This window comes from Taudactylus pleione, unplaced genomic scaffold (genome assembly GCF_031769625.1).
Source record: "Taudactylus pleione unplaced genomic scaffold, aTauple2 ptg000967l, whole genome shotgun sequence".
Classification (NCBI taxonomy): Eukaryota; Metazoa; Chordata; class Amphibia; order Anura; family Myobatrachidae; genus Taudactylus; species Taudactylus pleione.
The window spans coordinates 6,534,977-6,555,000 of NW_028285368.1; the positions used below are offsets into that span (position 1 = coordinate 6,534,977).

At 37.3% G+C, this 20,024-nt stretch overlaps 2 non-coding genes and 47 pseudogenes across 2 annotated transcripts; all 49 read left to right on the forward strand.

Annotated features, from left to right (window-relative positions):
• The first annotated feature begins 97 nt into the window (after positions 1-97).
• LOC148458946 (5S ribosomal RNA) lies at positions 98-216 on the forward strand (annotated as a pseudogene).
• Positions 217-332: 116 nt separating this feature from the next.
• On the forward strand, positions 333-451 carry LOC148458947 (5S ribosomal RNA; annotated as a pseudogene).
• Positions 452-567: 116 nt separating this feature from the next.
• LOC148458948 (5S ribosomal RNA) lies at positions 568-686 on the forward strand (annotated as a pseudogene).
• A 585-nt stretch (positions 687-1,271) lies between these two features.
• Positions 1,272-1,390, forward strand: LOC148458949 (5S ribosomal RNA; annotated as a pseudogene).
• A 116-nt stretch (positions 1,391-1,506) lies between these two features.
• On the forward strand, positions 1,507-1,625 carry LOC148458950 (5S ribosomal RNA; annotated as a pseudogene).
• Positions 1,626-1,741: 116 nt separating this feature from the next.
• LOC148458951 (5S ribosomal RNA) lies at positions 1,742-1,860 on the forward strand (annotated as a pseudogene).
• A 586-nt stretch (positions 1,861-2,446) lies between these two features.
• Positions 2,447-2,565, forward strand: LOC148458952 (5S ribosomal RNA; annotated as a pseudogene).
• Positions 2,566-3,386: 821 nt separating this feature from the next.
• On the forward strand, positions 3,387-3,505 carry LOC148458953 (5S ribosomal RNA; annotated as a pseudogene).
• A 351-nt stretch (positions 3,506-3,856) lies between these two features.
• On the forward strand, positions 3,857-3,975 carry LOC148458954 (5S ribosomal RNA; annotated as a pseudogene).
• Positions 3,976-4,091: 116 nt separating this feature from the next.
• Positions 4,092-4,210, forward strand: LOC148458955 (5S ribosomal RNA; annotated as a pseudogene).
• A 116-nt stretch (positions 4,211-4,326) lies between these two features.
• Positions 4,327-4,445, forward strand: LOC148458956 (5S ribosomal RNA; annotated as a pseudogene).
• A 116-nt stretch (positions 4,446-4,561) lies between these two features.
• Positions 4,562-4,680, forward strand: LOC148458957 (5S ribosomal RNA; annotated as a pseudogene).
• An 821-nt stretch (positions 4,681-5,501) lies between these two features.
• LOC148458958 (5S ribosomal RNA) lies at positions 5,502-5,620 on the forward strand (annotated as a pseudogene).
• A 351-nt stretch (positions 5,621-5,971) lies between these two features.
• On the forward strand, positions 5,972-6,090 carry LOC148458959 (5S ribosomal RNA; annotated as a pseudogene).
• Positions 6,091-6,206: 116 nt separating this feature from the next.
• On the forward strand, positions 6,207-6,325 carry LOC148458960 (5S ribosomal RNA; annotated as a pseudogene).
• A 116-nt stretch (positions 6,326-6,441) lies between these two features.
• Positions 6,442-6,560, forward strand: LOC148458961 (5S ribosomal RNA; annotated as a pseudogene).
• Positions 6,561-6,676: 116 nt separating this feature from the next.
• On the forward strand, positions 6,677-6,795 carry LOC148458962 (5S ribosomal RNA; annotated as a pseudogene).
• An 821-nt stretch (positions 6,796-7,616) lies between these two features.
• On the forward strand, positions 7,617-7,735 carry LOC148458963 (5S ribosomal RNA; annotated as a pseudogene).
• A 351-nt stretch (positions 7,736-8,086) lies between these two features.
• Positions 8,087-8,205, forward strand: LOC148458964 (5S ribosomal RNA; annotated as a pseudogene).
• A 116-nt stretch (positions 8,206-8,321) lies between these two features.
• Positions 8,322-8,440, forward strand: LOC148458965 (5S ribosomal RNA; annotated as a pseudogene).
• Positions 8,441-8,556: 116 nt separating this feature from the next.
• On the forward strand, positions 8,557-8,675 carry LOC148458966 (5S ribosomal RNA; annotated as a pseudogene).
• Positions 8,676-8,791: 116 nt separating this feature from the next.
• Positions 8,792-8,910, forward strand: LOC148458967 (5S ribosomal RNA; annotated as a pseudogene).
• A 116-nt stretch (positions 8,911-9,026) lies between these two features.
• On the forward strand, positions 9,027-9,145 carry LOC148458968 (5S ribosomal RNA; annotated as a pseudogene).
• Positions 9,146-9,261: 116 nt separating this feature from the next.
• Positions 9,262-9,380, forward strand: LOC148458969 (5S ribosomal RNA; annotated as a pseudogene).
• Positions 9,381-9,496: 116 nt separating this feature from the next.
• LOC148458970 (5S ribosomal RNA) lies at positions 9,497-9,615 on the forward strand (annotated as a pseudogene).
• A 1,281-nt stretch (positions 9,616-10,896) lies between these two features.
• On the forward strand, positions 10,897-11,015 carry LOC148458971 (5S ribosomal RNA; annotated as a pseudogene).
• Positions 11,016-12,072: 1,057 nt separating this feature from the next.
• Positions 12,073-12,191, forward strand: LOC148458972 (5S ribosomal RNA; annotated as a pseudogene).
• A 116-nt stretch (positions 12,192-12,307) lies between these two features.
• On the forward strand, positions 12,308-12,426 carry LOC148458973 (5S ribosomal RNA; annotated as a pseudogene).
• A 116-nt stretch (positions 12,427-12,542) lies between these two features.
• Positions 12,543-12,661, forward strand: LOC148458974 (5S ribosomal RNA; annotated as a pseudogene).
• An 821-nt stretch (positions 12,662-13,482) lies between these two features.
• On the forward strand, positions 13,483-13,601 carry LOC148458975 (5S ribosomal RNA; annotated as a pseudogene).
• A 116-nt stretch (positions 13,602-13,717) lies between these two features.
• LOC148458976 (5S ribosomal RNA) lies at positions 13,718-13,836 on the forward strand (annotated as a pseudogene).
• A 116-nt stretch (positions 13,837-13,952) lies between these two features.
• LOC148458977 (5S ribosomal RNA) lies at positions 13,953-14,071 on the forward strand. The gene has a single exon (XR_015873052.1). It is a non-coding gene; the product is annotated as a 5S ribosomal RNA (ribosomal RNA).
• A 116-nt stretch (positions 14,072-14,187) lies between these two features.
• On the forward strand, positions 14,188-14,306 carry LOC148458978 (5S ribosomal RNA). The gene has a single exon (XR_015873961.1). It is a non-coding gene; the product is annotated as a 5S ribosomal RNA (ribosomal RNA).
• A 115-nt stretch (positions 14,307-14,421) lies between these two features.
• Positions 14,422-14,540, forward strand: LOC148458979 (5S ribosomal RNA; annotated as a pseudogene).
• A 115-nt stretch (positions 14,541-14,655) lies between these two features.
• On the forward strand, positions 14,656-14,774 carry LOC148458980 (5S ribosomal RNA; annotated as a pseudogene).
• A 116-nt stretch (positions 14,775-14,890) lies between these two features.
• LOC148458981 (5S ribosomal RNA) lies at positions 14,891-15,009 on the forward strand (annotated as a pseudogene).
• A 116-nt stretch (positions 15,010-15,125) lies between these two features.
• Positions 15,126-15,244, forward strand: LOC148458982 (5S ribosomal RNA; annotated as a pseudogene).
• Positions 15,245-16,065: 821 nt separating this feature from the next.
• Positions 16,066-16,184, forward strand: LOC148458983 (5S ribosomal RNA; annotated as a pseudogene).
• A 351-nt stretch (positions 16,185-16,535) lies between these two features.
• LOC148458984 (5S ribosomal RNA) lies at positions 16,536-16,654 on the forward strand (annotated as a pseudogene).
• A 116-nt stretch (positions 16,655-16,770) lies between these two features.
• Positions 16,771-16,889, forward strand: LOC148458985 (5S ribosomal RNA; annotated as a pseudogene).
• A 116-nt stretch (positions 16,890-17,005) lies between these two features.
• LOC148458986 (5S ribosomal RNA) lies at positions 17,006-17,124 on the forward strand (annotated as a pseudogene).
• Positions 17,125-17,240: 116 nt separating this feature from the next.
• On the forward strand, positions 17,241-17,359 carry LOC148458987 (5S ribosomal RNA; annotated as a pseudogene).
• Positions 17,360-17,475: 116 nt separating this feature from the next.
• LOC148458988 (5S ribosomal RNA) lies at positions 17,476-17,594 on the forward strand (annotated as a pseudogene).
• A 116-nt stretch (positions 17,595-17,710) lies between these two features.
• Positions 17,711-17,829, forward strand: LOC148458989 (5S ribosomal RNA; annotated as a pseudogene).
• Positions 17,830-17,945: 116 nt separating this feature from the next.
• On the forward strand, positions 17,946-18,064 carry LOC148458990 (5S ribosomal RNA; annotated as a pseudogene).
• Positions 18,065-19,120: 1,056 nt separating this feature from the next.
• On the forward strand, positions 19,121-19,239 carry LOC148458991 (5S ribosomal RNA; annotated as a pseudogene).
• Positions 19,240-19,355: 116 nt separating this feature from the next.
• Positions 19,356-19,474, forward strand: LOC148458992 (5S ribosomal RNA; annotated as a pseudogene).
• Positions 19,475-19,590: 116 nt separating this feature from the next.
• On the forward strand, positions 19,591-19,709 carry LOC148458993 (5S ribosomal RNA; annotated as a pseudogene).
• Positions 19,710-19,825: 116 nt separating this feature from the next.
• On the forward strand, positions 19,826-19,944 carry LOC148458994 (5S ribosomal RNA; annotated as a pseudogene).
• Positions 19,945-20,024: the final 80 nt, after the last annotated feature.

Sequence of the window (20,024 nt, forward strand, 5' to 3'; positions counted from 1 at the left end):
TTCTTTTCTATTAAATTTTACATTAAATTTTTTCAACTTATCAATGAATTTACATGAGTTAAGAAGTAAAAGAGGTCTAAAGTTAATGTTTTTGAGCACCTACAGCCAAACCACTCTGGACATGCCCAATCTCATCTGAACTTGGAAGCTATGCAGTGTTGGGCCTGGTTAGTACTTGGATGGGAGACCACCTGGGAATACCAGATGCTGTAGGAAATTTTATACTTACATAACATTCTTTTGTATTACATTTTACATTTAATTTTTTCAACTTATCAATAAATTTACTTGAGTTAAGAAGTAAAAGAGGTCTAAAGTTAATGGTTTTGAGCACCTAGAGCCAAACCACACTGGACAACCCCAATCTCGTCTGATCTTGGAAGCTTTGCAGTGTTGGGCCTGGTTAGTACTTGGATGGGAGACCACCTGGGAATACCAGGTGCTGTAGGTAATTTTATACTGCCATAACATTCTTTTCTATTACATTTTACATTTCATTTTTTCAACTTATCAATGAATTTACTTGAGTTAAGAAGTAATAGACGTCTAAAGTTACGTTTCTTGAGCACCTACAGCCAAACCACACTGGACATGCCCAATCTCGTCTGATCTTGGAAGCTATGCAGTGTTGGGCCTGGTTATTGCGTGGATGGGAGACCAGCTGGGAATACCAGGTGCTGTAGGTAATTTTATACTGCCATAACATTCTTTTCTATTACATTTTACATTTAATTTTTTCAACTAATCAATGAATTTACTTGAGTTAAGAAGTAATAGAGGTCTAAAGTTAATGTTTTTGAGCACCTACAACCAAACCACCCTGGACATGCCCAATCTCGTCTGATCTTGGAAGCTATGCAGTGTTGGGCCTGGTTAAAACTTGGTTGTGAGTCCACCTGGGAATACCAGGTGCTGTAGTTAATTTTATGCAGCCATAACATTCTTTTCTATTACATTTTACATTACATTTTTTCAACTTATCAATGAATTTACTTGAGTTAAGAAGTAAAAGAGGTCTAAAGATAATGTTTTTGAGCACCTACAGCCAAACCACACTAGACATGGCCAATGTCGTCTGATCTTGGAAGCTGTGCAGTGTTGGGCATGGTTATTACGTGGATGGGAGACCACCTGGGAATACCAGGTGCTGTAGGTAATTTTATACTGACATAACATTCTTTTGTATTACATTTTACATTTAATTTTTCAACTTATCAATAAATTTACTTGAGTTAAGAAGTAAAAGAGGTCTAAAGTTAATGGTTTTGAGCACCTAGAGCCAAACCACACTGGACATGCCCAATCTCGTCTGATTTTGGAAGCTATGCAGTGTTGGGCTTGGTTAGTACTTGAATGGGAGACCACCTGGGAATAACAGGTGCTGTAGGTAATTTTATACTGCCATAACATTCTTTTCTATTAAATTTTACATTTAATTTTTTCAACTTATCAATGAATTTACTTGAGTTAAGAAGTAAAAGAGGTCTAAAGTTAATGTTTTTGGGCACCTACAGTCAAACCACACTGGACATGCCCAATCTCGTCTGATCTTGGAAGCTATGCAGAGTTGGGCCCGGTTAGTATTTGGATGGGAGACCACCTGGGAATAACAGGTGCTGTAGGTAATTTTATACTGCCATAACATTCTTTTCTATTAAATTTTACATTTAATTTTTTCAACTTATCAATGAATTTACTTGAGTTAAGAAGTAAAAGAGGGCTAAAGTTAATGTTTTTGAGCACCTACAGCCAAACCACTCTGGACATGCCCAATCTCGTCTGATCTTGGAAGCTATGCAGTGTGGGGCCTGGTTAGTACTTGGATGGGAGACCACCTGGGGATACCTGATGCTGTATGTAATTTTATCCTGACATAACATTCTTTTCTATTACATTTTACATTTAATTTTTTCAACTTATCAATTAATTTACTTGAGTTAAGAAGTAAAAGAGGTCTAAAGTTAATATTTTTGAGCACTTACAGCCAAACCACACTGGACATGGCCAATGTCGTCTGATCTTGGAAGCTATGCAGTGTTGGACATGGTTAGTACTTGCATGGGAAACCACCTGGGAATACCAGGTGCTGTATGTAATTTTATACTGCCATAACATTCTTTTCTATTATATTTTACATTTAATTTTTTCAACTTATCAATGAATATACTTGAGTTAAGAAGTAAAAGAGGTCTAAAGTTAAGGTTTTTGAGCACCTACAGCCAAACCACACTGGACATGGCCAATGTCGTCTGATCTTGAAAGCTGTGCAGTGTTGGGCATGGTTATTACGTGGATGGGAGACCAGCTGGGAATACCAGGTACTGTAGGTTATTTTATACTGCCATAACATTCTTTTCTATTACATTTTACATTTAATTTTTTCAACTTATCAATGAATTTACTTGAGTTAAGAAGTAAAAGAGGTCTAAAGTTAATGCTTTTGAGCACCTACAGCCAATCTACACTGGACATGCCCAATCTGATTTGATCTTGGTAGCTATGCAGTGTTGGGCCTGGTTAGTACTTGGATGGGAGACCACCTGGGAAAACCAGGTGCAGTAGGTAGTTTTATACTGCCATAACATTCTTTTCTATTACATTTTACATTTAATTTTTTCAACTTATCAATGAATTTACTTGAGTTAAGAAGTAATAGAGGTCTAAAGTTAATGTTTTTGAGCACCTACAACCAAACCACCCTGGACATGCCCAATCTCGTCTGATCTTGGAAGCTATGCAGTGTTGGGCCTGGTTAAAACTTGGTTGTGAGTCCACCTGGGAATACCACGTGCTGTAGGTAATTTTATGCAGCCATAACATTCTTTTCTATTACATTTTACATTACATTTTTTCAACTTATCAATGAATTTACTTGAGTTAAGAAATAAAAGAGGTCTAAAGTTAATATTTTTGAGCACGTACAGCCAAACCACACTGGACATGGCCAGTGTTGTCTGATCTTGGAAGCTATGCAGTGTTGGGCATGGTTAGTACTTGGATGGGAAACCACCTGGGAATACCAGGTGCTGTAGGTAATTTTATACTGCCATAACATTCTTTTCTATTACATTTTACATTTAATTTTTTCAACTTATCAATGAATTTACTTGAGTTAAGAAGTAAAAGAGGTCTAAAGATAATGTTTTTGAGCACCTACAACCAAACCACACTAGACATGGCCAATGTCGTTTGATCTTGGAAGCTGTGCAGTGTTGGACATGGTTATTACGTGGATGGGAGACCACCTGGGAATACCAGGTGCTGTAGGCAATTTTTTACTGCCATAACATTCTTTTCTATTACATTTTACATTTAATTTTTTCAACTTATCAATTAATTTACTTGAGTTAAGAAGTAATAGAGGTCTAAAGTTAAATTTTTTGAGCACCTACAGCCAAACCATACTGGACATGCCCAATCTCATCTGATCTTGGAAGCTATGCAGTGTTGGGCCTGGTTAGTACGTGGATGGGAGACCACCTGGGAATACCAGGTGCTGTAGGTAATTTTATACAGCCAAAATATTCATTTCTATTACATTTTACATTTAATTCTTTCAACTTGTCAATGAATTTACTTGAGTTAAGAAGTAAAATAGGTCTAAAGATAATGTTGTTGAGCACCTACAGCCAAACCACACTAGACATGGCCAATGTCGTCTGATCTTGGAAGCTGTGCAGTGTTGGGCATGGTTATTACGTGGATGGGAGATCACCTGGGAATACCAGGTGCTGTAGGTAATTTTATACTGCCATAACATTCTTTTCTATTACATTTTACATTTAATTTTTTCAACTTATCAATGAATTTACTTGAGTTAAGAAGTAATAGAGGTCTAAAGTTAAGTTTTTTGAGCACTTACAGCCAAACCATACTGGACATGCCCTATCTCGTCTGATCTTGGAAGCTATGCAGTGTTGGGCCTGGTTAGTACGTGGATGGGAGACCACCTGGGAATACCAGGTGCTGTAGGTAATTTTATACAGCCAAAACATTCATTTCTATTACATTTTACATTTAATTTTTTCAACTTGTCAATGAATTTACTTGAGTTAAGAAGTAAAAGAGGTCTAAAGTTAATGTGTTTCAGCACCTACAGCCAAACCACTCTGGACATGCCCAATCTCATCTGATCTTGGAAGCTATGCAGTGTTGGGCCTGGTTAGTACTTGGATGGGAGACCACCTGGGAATACCAGATGCTGTAGGAAATTTTATACTTACATAACATTCTTTTGTATTACATTTTACATTTAATTTTTTCAACTTATCAATAAATTTACTTGAGTTAAGAAGTAAAAGAGGTCTAAAGTTAATGGTTTTGAGCAAGTAGAGCCAAACCACACTGGACATGCCCAATCTCGTCTGATCTTGGAAGCTTTGCAGTGTTGGGCCTGGTTAGTACTTGGATGGGAGACCACCTGGGAATACCAGGTGCTGTAGGTAATTTTATACTGCCATAACATTCTTTTCTATTACAATTTACATTTCATTTTTTCAACTTATCAATGAATTTACTTGAGTTAAGAAGTAATAGACGTCTAAAGTTACGTTTCTTGAGCACCTACAGCCAAACCACACTGGACATGCCCAATCTCGTCTGATCTTGGAAGCTATGCAGTGTTGGGCCTGGTTAGTATTTGGATGGGAGACCCCCTGGGAATACCAGGTGCCGTAGGTAATTCTATGCAGCCAAAACATTCTTTTCTATTACATTTTACATTTAATTTTTTCAACTTATCAATGAATTTACTTGAGTTAAGAAGTAAAAGAGGTCTAAAGTTAATGTTTTTGAGCACCTACAGCCAAACCACACTGGACATGGCCAATGTCGTCTGATCTTGGAAGCTGTGCAGTGTTGGGCATGGTTATTTCGTGGATGGGAGACCAGCTGGGAATACCAGGTGCTGTAGGAAATTTTATACTGCCATAACATTCTTTTCTATTACATTTTACATTTAATTTTTTCAACTTATCATTGAATTTACTTGAGTTAAGAAGTAATAGAGGTCTAAAGTTAATGTTTTTGAGCACCTACAACCAAACCACACTGGACATGCCCAATCTCGTCTGATCTTGGAAGCTATGCAGTCTTGGGCCTGGTTAAAACTTGGATGTGAGTCCACCTGGGAATACCAGGTGCTGTAGGTAATTTTATGCAGCCATAACATTCTTTTCTATTACATTTTACATTTAATTTTTTCAACTTATCAATGAATTTACTTGAGTTAAGAAGTAAAAGAGGTCTAAAGTTAATATTTTTGAGCACGTACAGCCAAACCACACTGGACATGGCCAGTGTCGTCTGATCTTGGAAGCTGTGCAGTGTTGGGCATGGTTATTACGTGGATGGGAGACCACCTGGGAATACCAGGTGCTGTAGGTAATTTTTTACTGCCATAACATTCTTTTCTATTACATTTTACATTTAATTTTTTCAACTTATCAATGAATTTACTTGAGTTAAGAAGTAATAGAGGTCTAAAGTTAAATTTTTTGAGCACCTACAGCCAAACCATACTGGACATGCCCAATCTCATCTGATCTTGGAAGCTATGCAGTGTTGGGCCTGGTTAGTACGTGGATGGGAGACCACCTGGGAATACCAGGTGCTGTAGGTAATTTTATACAGCCAAAATATTCATTTCTATTACATTTTACATTTAATTCTTTCAACTTGTCAATGAATTTACTTGAGTTAAGAAGTAAAATAGGTCTAAAGATAATGTTGTTGAGCACCTACAGCCAAACCACACTAGACATGGCCAATGTCGTCTGATCTTGGAAGCTGTGCAGTGTTGGGCATGGTTATTACGTGGATGGGAGATCACCTGGGAATACCAGGTGCTGTAGGTAATTTTTTACTGCCATAACATTCTTTTCTATTACATTTTACATTTAATTTTTTCAACTTATCAATGAATTTACTTGAGTTAAGAAGTAATAGAGGTCTAAAGTTAAGTTTTTTGAGCACTTACAGCCAAACCATACTGGACATGCCCTATCTCGTCTGATCTTGGAAGCTATGCAGTGTTGGGCCTGGTTAGTACGTGGATGGGAGACCACCTGGGAATACCAGGTGCTGTAGGTAATTTTATACAGCCAAAACATTCATTTCTATTACATTTTACATTTAATTTTTTCAACTTGTCAATGAATTTACTTGAGTTAAGAAGTAAAAGAGGTCTAAAGTTAATGTGTTTCAGCACCTACAGCCAAACCACTCTGGACATGCCCAATCTCATCTGATCTTGGAAGCTATGCAGTGTTGGGCCTGGTTAGTACTTGGATGGGAGACCACCTGGGAATACCAGATGCTGTAGGAAATTTTATACTTACATAACATTCTTTTGTATTACATTTTACATTTAATTTTTTCAACTTATCAATAAATTTACTTGAGTTAAGAAGTAAAAGAGGTCTAAAGTTAATGGTTTTGAGCAAGTAGAGCCAAACCACACTGGACATGCCCAATCTCGTCTGATCTTGGAAGCTTTGCAGTGTTGGGCCTGGTTAGTACTTGGATGGGAGACCACCTGGGAATACCAGGTGCTGTAGGTAATTTTATACTGCCATAACATTCTTTTCTATTACAATTTACATTTCATTTTTTCAACTTATCAATGAATTTACTTGAGTTAAGAAGTAATAGACGTCTAAAGTTACGTTTCTTGAGCACCTACAGCCAAACCACACTGGACATGCCCAATCTCGTCTGATCTTGGAAGCTATGCAGTGTTGGGCCTGGTTAGTATTTGGATGGGAGACCCCCTGGGAATACCAGGTGCCGTAGGTAATTCTATGCAGCCAAAACATTCTTTTCTATTACATTTTACATTTAATTTTTTCAACTTATCAATGAATTTACTTGAGTTAAGAAGTAAAAGAGGTCTAAAGTTAATGTTTTTGAGCACCTACAGCCAAACCACACTGGACATGGCCAATGTCGTCTGATCTTGGAAGCTGTGCAGTGTTGGGCATGGTTATTTCGTGGATGGGAGACCAGCTGGGAATACCAGGTGCTGTAGGAAATTTTATACTGCCATAACATTCTTTTCTATTACATTTTACATTTAATTTTTTCAACTTATCATTGAATTTACTTGAGTTAAGAAGTAATAGAGGTCTAAAGTTAATGTTTTTGAGCACCTACAACCAAACCACACTGGACATGCCCAATCTCGTCTGATCTTGGAAGCTATGCAGTCTTGGGCCTGGTTAAAACTTGGATGTGAGTCCACCTGGGAATACCAGGTGCTGTAGGTAATTTTATGCAGCCATAACATTCTTTTCTATTACATTTTACATTTAATTTTTTCAACTTATCAATGAATTTACTTGAGTTAAGAAGTAAAAGAGGTCTAAAGTTAATATTTTTGAGCACGTACAGCCAAACCACACTGGACATGGCCAGTGTCGTCTGATCTTGGAAGCTGTGCAGTGTTGGGCATGGTTATTACGTGGATGGGAGACCACCTGGGAATACCAGGTGCTGTAGGTAATTTTTTACTGCCATAACATTCTTTTCTATTACATTTTACATTTAATTTTTTCAACTTATCAATGAATTTACTTGAGTTAAGAAGTAATAGAGGTCTAAAGTTAAATTTTTTGAGCACCTACAGCCAAACCATACTGGACATGCCCAATCTCGTCTGATCTTGGAAGCTATGCAGTGTTGGGCCTGGTTAGTACGTGGATGGGAGACCACCTGGGAATACCAGGTGCTGTAGGTAATTTTATACAGCCAAAACATTCATTTCTATTACATTTTACATTTAATTCTTTCAACTTGTCAATGAATTTACTTGAGTTAAGAAGTAAAAGAGGTCTAAAGATAATGTTTTTGAGCACCTACAGCCAAACCACACTACACATGGCCAATGTCGTCTGATCTTGTAAGCTGTGCAGTGTTGGGCATGGTTATTACGTGGATGGGAGACCACCTGGGAATACCAGGTGCTGTAGGTAATTTTATACTGCCATAACATTCTTTTCTATTACATTTTACATTTAATTTTTTCAACTTATCAATGAATTTACTTGAGTTAAGAAGTAATAGAGGTCTAAAGTTAAGTTTTTTGAGCACCTACAGCCAAACCATACTGGACATGCCCAATCTCGTCTGATCTTGGAAGCTATGCAGTGTTGGGCCTGGTTAGTACGTGGATGGGAGACCACCTGGGAATACCAGGTGCTGTAGGTAATTTTATACAGCCAAAACATTCATTTCTATTACATTTTACATTTAATTTTTTCAACTTGTCAATGAATTTACTTGAGTTAAGAAGTAAAAGAGGTCTAAAGTTAATGTTTTTGAGCACCTACAGCCAAACCACTCTGGACATGCCCAATCTCATCTGAACTTGGAAGCTATGCAGTGTTGGGCCTGGTTAGTACTTGGATGGGAGACCACCTGGGAATACCAGATGCTGTAGGAAATTTTATACTTACATAACATTCTTTTGTATTACATTTTACATTTAATTTTTTCAACTTATCAATAAATTTACTTGAGTTAAGAAGTAAAAGAGGTCTAAAGTTAATGGTTTTGAGCACCTAGAGCCAAACCACACTGGACATGCCCAATCTCGTCTGATCTTGGAAGTTATGCAGTGTTGGGCCTGGTTAGTACTCGAATGGGAGACCACCTGGGAATAACAGGTGCTGTAGGTAATTTTATACTGCCATAACATTCTTTTCTATTAAATTTTACATTAAATTTTTTCAACTTATCAATGAATTTACATGAGTTAAGAAGTAAAAGAGGTCTAAAGTTAATGTTTTTGAGCACCTACAGTCAAACCACACTGGACATGCCCAATCTCGTCTGATCTTGGAAGCTTTGCAGTGTTGGGCCTGGTTAGTACTTGGATGGGAGACCACCTGGGAATACCAGGTGCTGTAGGTAATTTTATACTGCCATAACATTCTTTTCTATTACATTTTACATTTCATTTTTTCAACTTATCAATGAATTTACTTGAGTTAAGAAGTAATAGACGTCTAAAGTTACGTTTCTTGAGCACCTACAGCCAAACCACACTGGACATGCCCAATCTCGTCTGATCTTGGAAGCTATGCAGTGTTGGGCCTGGTTAGTATTTGGATGGGAGACCACCTGGGAATACCAGGTGCCGTAGGTTATTCTATACAGCCAAAACATTCTTTTCTATTACATTTTACATTTCATTTTTTCAACTTATCAATGAATTTACTTGAGTTAAGAAGTAAAAGAGGTCTAAAGTTAATGTTTTTGAGCACCTAGAGCAAAACCACACTGGACATGCCCAATCTCGTCTGATCTTGGAAGCTATGCAGTGTTGGGCCTGGTTAGTACTTGAATGGGAGACCACCTGGGAATAACAGGTGCTGTAGGTAATTTTATACTGCCATAACATTCTTTTCTATTAAATTTTACATTTAATTTTTTCAACTTATCAATGAATTTACTTGAGTTAAGAAGTAAAAGAGGGCTAAAGTTAATGTTTTTGAGCACCTACAGCCAAACCACCCTGGACATGCCCAATCTCGTCTGATCTTGGAAGCTATGCAGTGTTGGGCCTGGTTAGTACTTGGATGGGAGACCACCTGGGAATACCTGATGCTGTAGGTAATTTTATACTGACATAACATTCTTTTCTATTACATTTTACATTTAATTTTTTCAACTTATCAATGAATATACTTGAGTTAAGAAGTATAAGAGGTCTAAAGTTAATGTTTTTGAGCACCTACAGCCAAACCACACTGGACATGGCCAATGTCATCTGATCTTGGAAGCTGTGCAGTGTTGGGCATGGTTATTGCGTGGATGGGAGACCAGCTGGGAATACCAGGTGCTGTAGGTAATTTTATACTGCCATAACATTCTTTTCTATTACATTTTACATTTTATTTTTTCAACTTATCAATGAATTTACTTGAGTTAAGAAGTAATAGAGGTCTAAAGTTAATGTTATTGAGCACCTACAACCAAACCACACTGGACATGCCCAATCTCGTCTGATCTTGGAAGCTATGCAGTCTTGGGCCTGGTTAAAACTTGGATGTGAGTCCACCTGGGAATACCAGGTGCTGTAGGTAATTTTATGCAGCCATAACATTCTTTTCTATTACATTTTACATTACATTTTTTCAACTTATCAATGAATTTACTTGAGTTAAGAAGTAAAAGAGGTCTAAAGTTAATATTTTTGAGCACGTACAGCCAAACCACACTGGACATGGCCAGTGTCGTCTGATCTTGGAAGCTATGCAGTGTTGGGCATGGTTAGTACTTGGATGGGAAACCACCTGGGAATACCAGGTGCTGTAGGTAATTTTATACTGCCATAACATTCTTTTCTATTACATTTTACATTTAATTTTTTCAACTTATCAATGAATTTACTTGAGTTAAGAAGTAAAAGAGGTCTAAAGATAATGTTTTTGAGCACCTACAGCCAAACCACACTAGACATGGCCAATGTCGTCTGATCTTGGAAGCTGTGCAGTGTTGGGCATGGTTATTACGTGGATGGGAGACCACCTGGGAATACCAGGTGCTGTAGGTAATTTTATACTACCATAAAATTCTTTTCTATTACATTTTACATTTAATTTTTTCACCTTATCAATGAATTTACTTGAGTTAAGAAGTAATAGAGGTCTAAAGTTAAATTTTTTGAGCACCTAGAGCAAAACCACACTGGACTTGTCTGATCTTGGAAGCTATGCAGTGTTGGGCCTGGTTAGTACTTGAATGGGAGACCACCTGGGAATAACAGGTGCTGTAGGTAATTTTATACTGCCATAACATTCTTTTCTATTAAATTTTACATTTAATTTTTTCAACTTATCAATGAATTTACTTGAGTTAAGAAGTAAAAGAGGGCTAAAGTTAATGTTTTTGAGCACCTACAGCCAAACCACCCTGGACATGCCCAATCTCGTCTGATCTTGGAAGCTATGCAGTGTTGGGCCTGGTTAGTACTTGGATGGGAGACCACCTGGGAATACCTGATGCTGTAGGTAATTTTATACTGACATAACATTCTTTTCTATTACATTTTACATTTAATTTTTTCAACTTATCAATGAATATACTTGAGTTAAGAAGTATAAGAGGTCTAAAGTTAATGTTTTTGAGCACCTACAGCCAAACCACACTGGACATGGCCAATGTCGTCTGATCTTGGAAGCTGTGCAGTGTTGGGCATGGTTATTGCGTGGATGGGAGACCAGCTGGGAATACCAGGTGCTGTAGGTAATTTTATACTGCCATAACATTCTTTTCTATTACATTTTACATTTAATTTTTTCAACTTATCAATGAATTTACTTGAGTTAAGAAGTAATAGAGGTCTAAAGTTAATGTTTTTGAGCACCTACAACCAAACCACACTGGACATGCCCAATCTCGTCTGATCTTGGAAGCTATGCAGTCTTGGGCCTGGTTAAAACTTGGATGTGAGTCCACCTGGGAATACCAGGTGCTGTAGGTAATTTTATGCAGCCATAACATTCTTTTCTATTACATTTTACATTACATTTTTTCAACTTATCAATGAATTTACTTGAGTTAAGAAGTAAAAGAGGTCTAAAGTTAATATTTTTGAGCACGTACCGCCAAACCACACTGGACATGGCCAGTGTTGTCTGATCTTGGAAGCTATGCAGTGTTGGGCATGGTTAGTACTTGGATGGGAAACCACCTGGGAATACCAGGTGCTGTAGGTAATTTTATACTGCCATAACATTCTTTTCTATTACATTTTACATTTAATTTTTTCAACTTATCAATGAATTTACTTGAGTTAAGAAGTAAAAGAGGTCTAAAGATAATGTTTTTGAGCACCTACAGCCAAACCACACTAGACATGGCCAATGTCGTCTGATCTTGGAAGCTGTGCAGTGTTGGGCATGGTTATTACGTGGATGGGAGACCACCTGGGAATACCAGGTGCTGTAGGTAATTTTATACTGCCATAAAATTCTTTTCTATTACATTTTACATTTAATTTTTTCACCTTATCAATGAATTTACTTGAGTTAAGAAGTAATAGAGGTCTAAAGTTAAATTTTTTTGTGCACCTACATCCAAACCATACTGGACATGCCCAATCTCGTCTGATCTTGGAAGCTATGCAGTGTTGGGCCTGGTTAGTACGTGGATGGGAGACCACCTGGGAATACCAGGTGCTGTAGGTAATTTTATACAGCCAAAACATTCATTTCTATTACATTTTACATTTAATTTTTTCAACTTGTCAATGAATTTACTTGAGTTAAGAAGTAAAAGAGGTCTAAAGTTAATATTTTTGAGCACCTACAGCCAAACAACTCTGGACATGCCCAATCTCATCTGATCTTGGAAGCTATGCAGTGTTGGGCATGGTTAGTACTTGGATGGGAGACCACCTGGGAATACCAGATGCTGTAGGAAATTTTATACTTACATAACATTCTTTTCTATTAAATTTTACATTTAATTTTTTCAACTTATCAATGAATTTACTTGAGTTAAGAAGTAAAAGAGGTCTAAAGTGAATGTTTTTGAGCACCTACAGTCAAACCACACTGGACATGCCCAATCTCTTCTGATCTTGGAAGCTATGCAGAGTTGGGCCTGGTTAGTATTTGGATGGGAGACCACCTGGGAATACCAGGTGCTGTAGGTAATTTTATACAGCCAAAACATTCTTTTCTATTACATTTTACATTTAATTTTTTCAACTTATCAATGAATTTAATTGAGTTAAGAAGTAAAAGAGGTCTAAAGTTAATGTTTTTGAGCACCTAGAGCCAAACCACACTGGACATGCCCAATCTAGTCTGATCTTGGAAGCTATGCAGTGTTGGGCCTGGTTAGTACATGGATGGGAGACCAGCTGGGAATACCTCATGCTGTAGGTAATTTTATACTGACATAACATTCTTTTCTATTACATTTTACATTCAATTTTTTCAACTTATCAATTAATTTACTTGAGTTAAGAAGTAAAAGAGGTCTAAAGTTAATATTTTTGAGCACGTACAGCCAAACCACACTGGACATGGCCAATGTCGTCTGATCTTGGAAGCTATGCAGTGTTGGACATGGTTAGTCCTTGCATGGGAAACCACCTGGGAATACCAGGTGCTGTAGGTAATTTTATACTGCCATAACATTCTTTTCTATTACATTTTACATTTAATTTTTTCAACTTATCAATGAATATACTTGAGTTAAGAAGTAAAAGAGGTCTAAAGTTAAAGTTTTTGAGCACCTACAGCCAAACCACACTGGACATGGCCAATGTTGTCTGATCTTGGAAGCTGTGCAATGTTGAGCATGGTTATTACGTGGATGGGAGACCAGCTGGGAATACCAGGTGCTGTAGGTAATTTTATACTGCCATAACATTCTTTTCTATTATATTTTACATTTAATTTTTTCAACTTATCAATGAATTTACTTGAGTTAAGAAGTAATAGAGGTCTAAAGTTACATTTCTTGAGCACCTAACGCCAAACCACACTGGACATGCACAATCTCGTCTGATCTTGGAAGCTATGCAGTGTTGGGCCTGGTTAGTACTTGCATGGGAGACCACCTGGGAATACCAGGTGCTGTAGGTAATTTTATACTGCCATAACATTCTTTTCTATTACATTTTACATTTCATTTTTTCAACTTATCAATGAATTTACTTGAGTTACGAAGTAATACACGTCTAAATTTAATGCTTTTGAGCACCTACAGCCAAACCACACTGGACATGCCCAATCTCGTCTGATCTTGGAAGCTATGCAGTGTTGGGCCTGGTTAGTATTTGGTTGGGAGACCACCTGGGAATACCAGGTGCTGTAGGTATTTTTATGCTGCCATAACATTCTTTTCTATTACATTTTACATTTAATTTTTTTAACTTATCAATGAATTTACTTGAGTAAAGAAGTAAAAGAGGTCTAAAGTTAAGCATTTTGAGCACCTACAGCCAAACCACACTGGACATGCCCAATCTCGTCTGATCTTGGAAGCTATGCAGTGTTGGGCCTGGTTAGTACTTGGATGGGAGACCACCTGGGAATACCAGGTGCTGTAGGTAATTTTATACAGCCATAACATTCTTTTCTGTTACATTTTACATTAAATTTTTTCAACTTATCAATGAATTTACTTGAGTTAAGATGTAAAAGAGTTCTAAAGTTAATGTGTTTGAGCACCTACAGCCAAACCACACTGGACATACCCAATCTCATCTGATCTTGGAAGCTATGCAGTGTTGGGCCAGGTTAGTACTTGGATGGGAGACCACCTGGGAATGCCAGGAGCTGTAGGTAATTTTATACTGCCATAACATTCTTTTCTGTTACATTTTACATTTCATTTTTCAACTTATCAATGAATTTACTTGAGTTTAGAAGTAAAAGAGGTCTAAAGTTAATGTTTTTGGGCACCTACAGCCAAACCACACTGGACATACCCAATCTCGTCTGATCTTGGAAGCTATGCAGTGTTGGGCCTGGTTAGTACTTGGATGGGAGACCACCTGGGAATACCAGATGCTGTAGGTAATTTTATACTGCCATAACATTCTTTTCTATTACATTTTACATTTAATTTTTTCAAATTATCAATGAATTTACTTGAGTTAAGAAGAAAAGAGGTCTAAAGTTAATGCTTTTGAGCACCTACAGCCAATCTACACTGGACATGCCCAATCTGATTTGATCTTGGTAGCTATGCAGTGTTGGGCCTGGTCAGTACTTGGATGGGAGACCATCTGGGAAAACCAGGTGCAGAAGGTAGTTTTATACTGCCATAACATTCTTTTCTATTACATTTTACATTTCATTTTTTCAACTTATCAATGAATTTACTTGAGTTAAGAAGTAATAGACGTCTAAAGTTACGTTTCTTGAGCACCTACAGCCAAACCACACTGGACATGCCCAATCTCGTCTGATCTTGGAAGCTATGCAGTGTTGGGCCTGGTTAGTATTTGGATGGGAGACCCCCTGGGACCACCAGGTGCCGTAGGTAATTCTATGCAGCCAAAACATTCTTTTCTATTACATTTTACATTTAATTTTTTCAACTTATCAATGAATTTACTTGAGTTAAGAAGTAAAAGAGGTCTAAAGTTAATGTTTTTGAGCACCTAGAGCAAAACCACACTGGACATGCCCAATCTCGTCTGATCTTGGAAGCTATGCAGTATTGGTCCTGGTTAGTACTTGGATGGGAGACCACCTGGGAATACCTGATGCTGTAGGTAATTTTATACTGACATAACATTCTGTTCTATTACATTTTACATTTAATTTTTTCAACTTATCAATGAATATACTTGAGTTAAGAAGTAAAAGAGGTCTAAAGTTAATGTTTTTGAGCACCTACAGCCAAACCACACTGGACATGGCCAATGTCGTCTGATCTTGGAAGCTGTGCAGTGTTGGGCATGGTTATTTCGTGGATGGGAGACCAGCTGGGAATACCAGGTGCTGTAGGAAATTTTATACTGCCATAACATTCTTTTCTATTACATTTTACATTTAATTTTTTCAACTTATCAATGAATTTACTTGAGTTAAGAAGTAATAGAGGTCTAAAGTTAATGTTTTTGAGCACCTACAACCAAACCACACTGGACATGCCCAATCTCGTCTGATCTTGGAAGCTATGCAGTCTTGGGCCTGGTTAAAACTTGGATGTGAGTCCACCTGGGAATACCAGGTGCTGTAGGTAATTTTATGCAGCCATAACATTCTTTTCTATTACATTTTACATTTAATTTTTTCAACTTATCAATGAATTTACTTGAGTTAAGAAGTAAAAGAGGTCTAAAGTTAATATTTTTGAGCACGTACAGCCAAACCACACTGGACATGGCCAGTGTCGTCTGATCTTGGAAGCTGTGCAGTGTTGGGCATGGTTATTACGTGGATGGGAGACCACCTGGGAATACCAGGTGCTGTAGGTAATTTTTTACTGCCATAACATTCTTTTCTATTACATTTTACATTTAATTTTTTCAACTTATCAATGAATTTACTTGAGTTAAGAAGTAATAGAGGTCTAAAGTTAAATTTTTTGAGCACCTACAGCCAAACCATACTGGACATGCCCAATCTCGTCTGATCTTGGAAGCTATGCAGTGTTGGGCCTGGTTAGTACGTGGATGGGAGACCACCTGGGAATATCAGGTGCTGTAGGTAATTTTATACAGCCAAAACATTCATTTCTATTACATTTTACATTTAATTCTTTCAACTTGTCAATGAATTTACTTGAGTTAAGAAGTAAAAGAGGTCTAAAGATAATGTTTTTGAGCACCTACAGCCAAACCACACTAGACATGGCCAATGTCGTCTGATCTTGTAAGCTGTGCAGTGTTGGGCATGGTTATTACGTGGATGGGAGACCACCTGGGAATACCAGGTGCTGTAGGTAATTTTATACTGCCATAACATTCTTTTCTATTACATTTTACATTTAATTTTTTCAACTTATCAATGAATTTACTTGAGTTAAGAAGTAATAGAGGTCTAAAGTTAAGTTTTTTGAGCACCTACAGCCAAACCATACTGGACATGCCCAATCTCGTCTGATCTTGGAAGCTATGCAGTGTTGGGCCTGGTTAGTACGTGGATGGGAGACCACCTGGGAATACCAGGTGCTGTAGGTAATTTTATACAGCCAAAACATTCATTTCTATTACATTTTACATTTAATTTTTTCAACTTGTCAATGAATTTACTTGAGTTAAGAAGTAAAAGAGGTCTAAAGTTAATGTTTTTGAGCACCTACAGCCAAACCACTCTGGACATGCCCAATCTCATCTGATCTTGGAAGCTATGCAGTGTTGGGCCTGGTTAGTACTTGGATGGGAGACCACCTGGGAATACCAGATGCTGTAGGAAATTTTATACTTACATAACATTCTTTTGTATTACATTTTACATTTAATTTTTTCAACTTATCAATAAATTTACTTGAGTTAAGAAGTAAAAGAGGTCTAAAGTTAATGGTTTTGAGCACCTAGAGCCAAACCACACTGGACATGCCCAATCTCATCTGATCTTGGAAGCTATGCAGTGTTGGGCCTGGTTAGTACTCGAATGGGAGACCACCTGGGAATAACAGGTGCTGTAGGTAATTCTATACTGCCATAACATTCTTTTCTATTAAATTTTACATTAAATTTTTTCAACTTATCAATGAATTTACATGAGTTAAGAAGTAAAAGAGGTCTAAAGTTAATGTTTTTGAGCACCTACAGTCAAACCACACTGGACATGCCCAATCTCATCTGATCTTGGAAGCTTTGCAGTGTTGGGCCTGGTTAGTACTTGGATGGGAGACCACCTGGGAATACCAGGTGCTGTAGGTAATTTTATACTGCCATAACATTCTTTTCTATTACATTTTACATTTCATTTTTTCAACTTATCAATGAATTTACTTGAGTTAAGAAGTAATAGACGTCTAAAGTTACGTTTCTTGAGCACCTACAGCCAAACCACACTGGACATGCCCAATCTCGTCTGATCTTGGAAGCTATGCAGTGTTGGGCCTGGTGAGTATTTGGATGGGAGACCACCTGGGAATACCAGGTGCCGTAGGTAATTCTATACAGCCCAAACATTCTTTTCTATTACATTTTACATTTCATTTTTTCAACTTATCAATGAATTTACTTGAGTTAAGAAGTAAAAGAGGTCTAAAGTTAATGTTTTTGAGCACCTAGAGCAAAACCACACTGGACATGCCCAATCTCGTCTGATCTTGGAAGCTATGCAGTGTTGGGCTTGGTTAGTACTTGAATGGGAGACCCCCTGGGAATAACAGGTGCTGTAGGTAATTTTATACTGCCATAACATTCTTTTCTATTAAATTTTACATTTAATTTTTTCAACTTATCAATGAATTTACTTGAGTTAAGAAGTAAAAGAGGGCTAAAGTTAATGTTTTTGAGCACCTACAGCCAAACCACCCTGGACATGCCCAATCTCGTCTGATCTTGGAAGCTATGCAGTGTTGGGCCTGGTTAGTACTTGGATGGGAGACCACCTGGGAATACCTGATGCTGTAGGTAATTTTATACTGACATAACATTCTTTTCTATTACATTTTACATTTAATTTTTTCAACTTATCAATGAATATACTTGAGTTAAGAAGTATAAGAGGTCTAAAGTTAATGTTTTTGAGCACCTACAGCCAAACCACACTGGACATGGCCAATGTCGTCTGATCTTGGAAGCTGTGCAGTGTTGGGCATGGTTATTGCGTGGATGGGAGACCAGCTGGGAATACCAGGTGCTGTAGGTAATTTTATACTGCCATAACATTCTTTTCTATTACATTTTACATTTAATTTTTTCAACTTATCAATGAATTTACTTGAGTTAAGAAGTAATAGAGGTCTAAAGTTAATGTTTTTGAGCACCTACAACCAAACCACACTGGACATGCCCAATCTCGTCTGATCTTGGAAGCTATGCAGTCTTGGGCCTGGTTAAAACTTGGATGTGAGTCCACCTGGGAATACCAGGTGCTGTAGGTAATTTTATGCAGCCATAACATTCTTTTCTATTACATTTTACATTACATTTTTTAAACTTATCAATGAATTTACTTGAGTTAAGAAGTAAAAGAGGTCTAAAGTTAATATTTTTGAGCACGTACAGCCAAACCACACTGGACATGGCCAGTGTCGTCTGATCTTGGAAGCTATGCAGTGTTGGGCATGGTTAGTACTTGGATGGGAAACCACCTGGGAATACCAGGTGCTGTAGGTAATTTTATACTGCCATAACATTCTTTTCTATTACATTTTACATTTAATTTTTTCAACTTATCAATGAATTTACTTGAGTTAAGAAGTAAAAGAGGTCTAAAGATAATGTTTTTGAGCACCTACAGCCAAACCACACTAGACATGGCCAATGTCGTCTGATCTTGGAAGCTGTGCAGTGTTGGGCATGGTTATTACGTGGATGGGAGACCACCTGGGAATACCAGGTGCTGTAGGTAATTTTATACTGCCATAAAATTCTTTTCTATTACATTTTACATTTAATTTTTTCAACTTATCAATGAATTTACTTGAGTTAAGAAGTAATAGAGGTCTAAAGTTAAATTTTTTGAGCACCTACATCCAAACCATACTGGACATGCCCAATCTCGTCTGATCTTGGAAGCTATGCAGTGTTGGGCCTGTTTAGTACGTGGATGGGAGACCACCTGGGAATACCAGGTGCTGTAGGTAATTTTATACAGCCAAAACATTCATTTCTATTACATTTTACATTTAATTTTTTCAACTTGTCAATGAATTTACTTGAGTTAAGAAGTAAAAGAGGTCTAAAGTTAATATTTTTGAGCACCTACAGCCAAACAACTCTGGACATGCCCAATCTCATCTGATCTTGGAAGCTATGCAGTGTTGGGCATGGTTAGTACTTGGATGGGAGACCACCTGGGAATACCAGATGCTGTAGGAAATTTTATACTTACATAACATTCTTTTCTATTAAATTTTACATTTAATTTTTTCAACTTATCAATGAATTTACTTGAGTTAAGAAGTAAAAGAGGTCTAAAGTGAATGTTTTTGAGCACCTACAGTCAAACCACACTGGACATGCCCAATCTCTTCTGATCTTGGAAGCTATGCAGAGTTGGGCCTGGTTAGTATTTGGATGGGAGACCACCTGGGAATACCAGGTGCTGTAGGTAATTTTATACAGCCAAAACATTCTTTTCTATTACATTTTACATTTCATTTTTTCAACTTATCAATGAATTTACTTGAGTTAAGAAGTAAAAGAGGTCTAAAGTTAATGTTTTTGAGCACCTAGAGCCAAACCACACTGGACATGCCCAATCTAGTCTGATCTTGGAAGCTATGCAGTGTTGGGCCTGGTTAGTACTTGAATGGGAGACCACCTGGGAATAACAGGTGCTGTAGGTAATTTTATACTGCCATAACATTCTTTTCTATTAAATTTTACATTTAATTTTTTCAACTTATCAATGAATTTACTTGAGTTA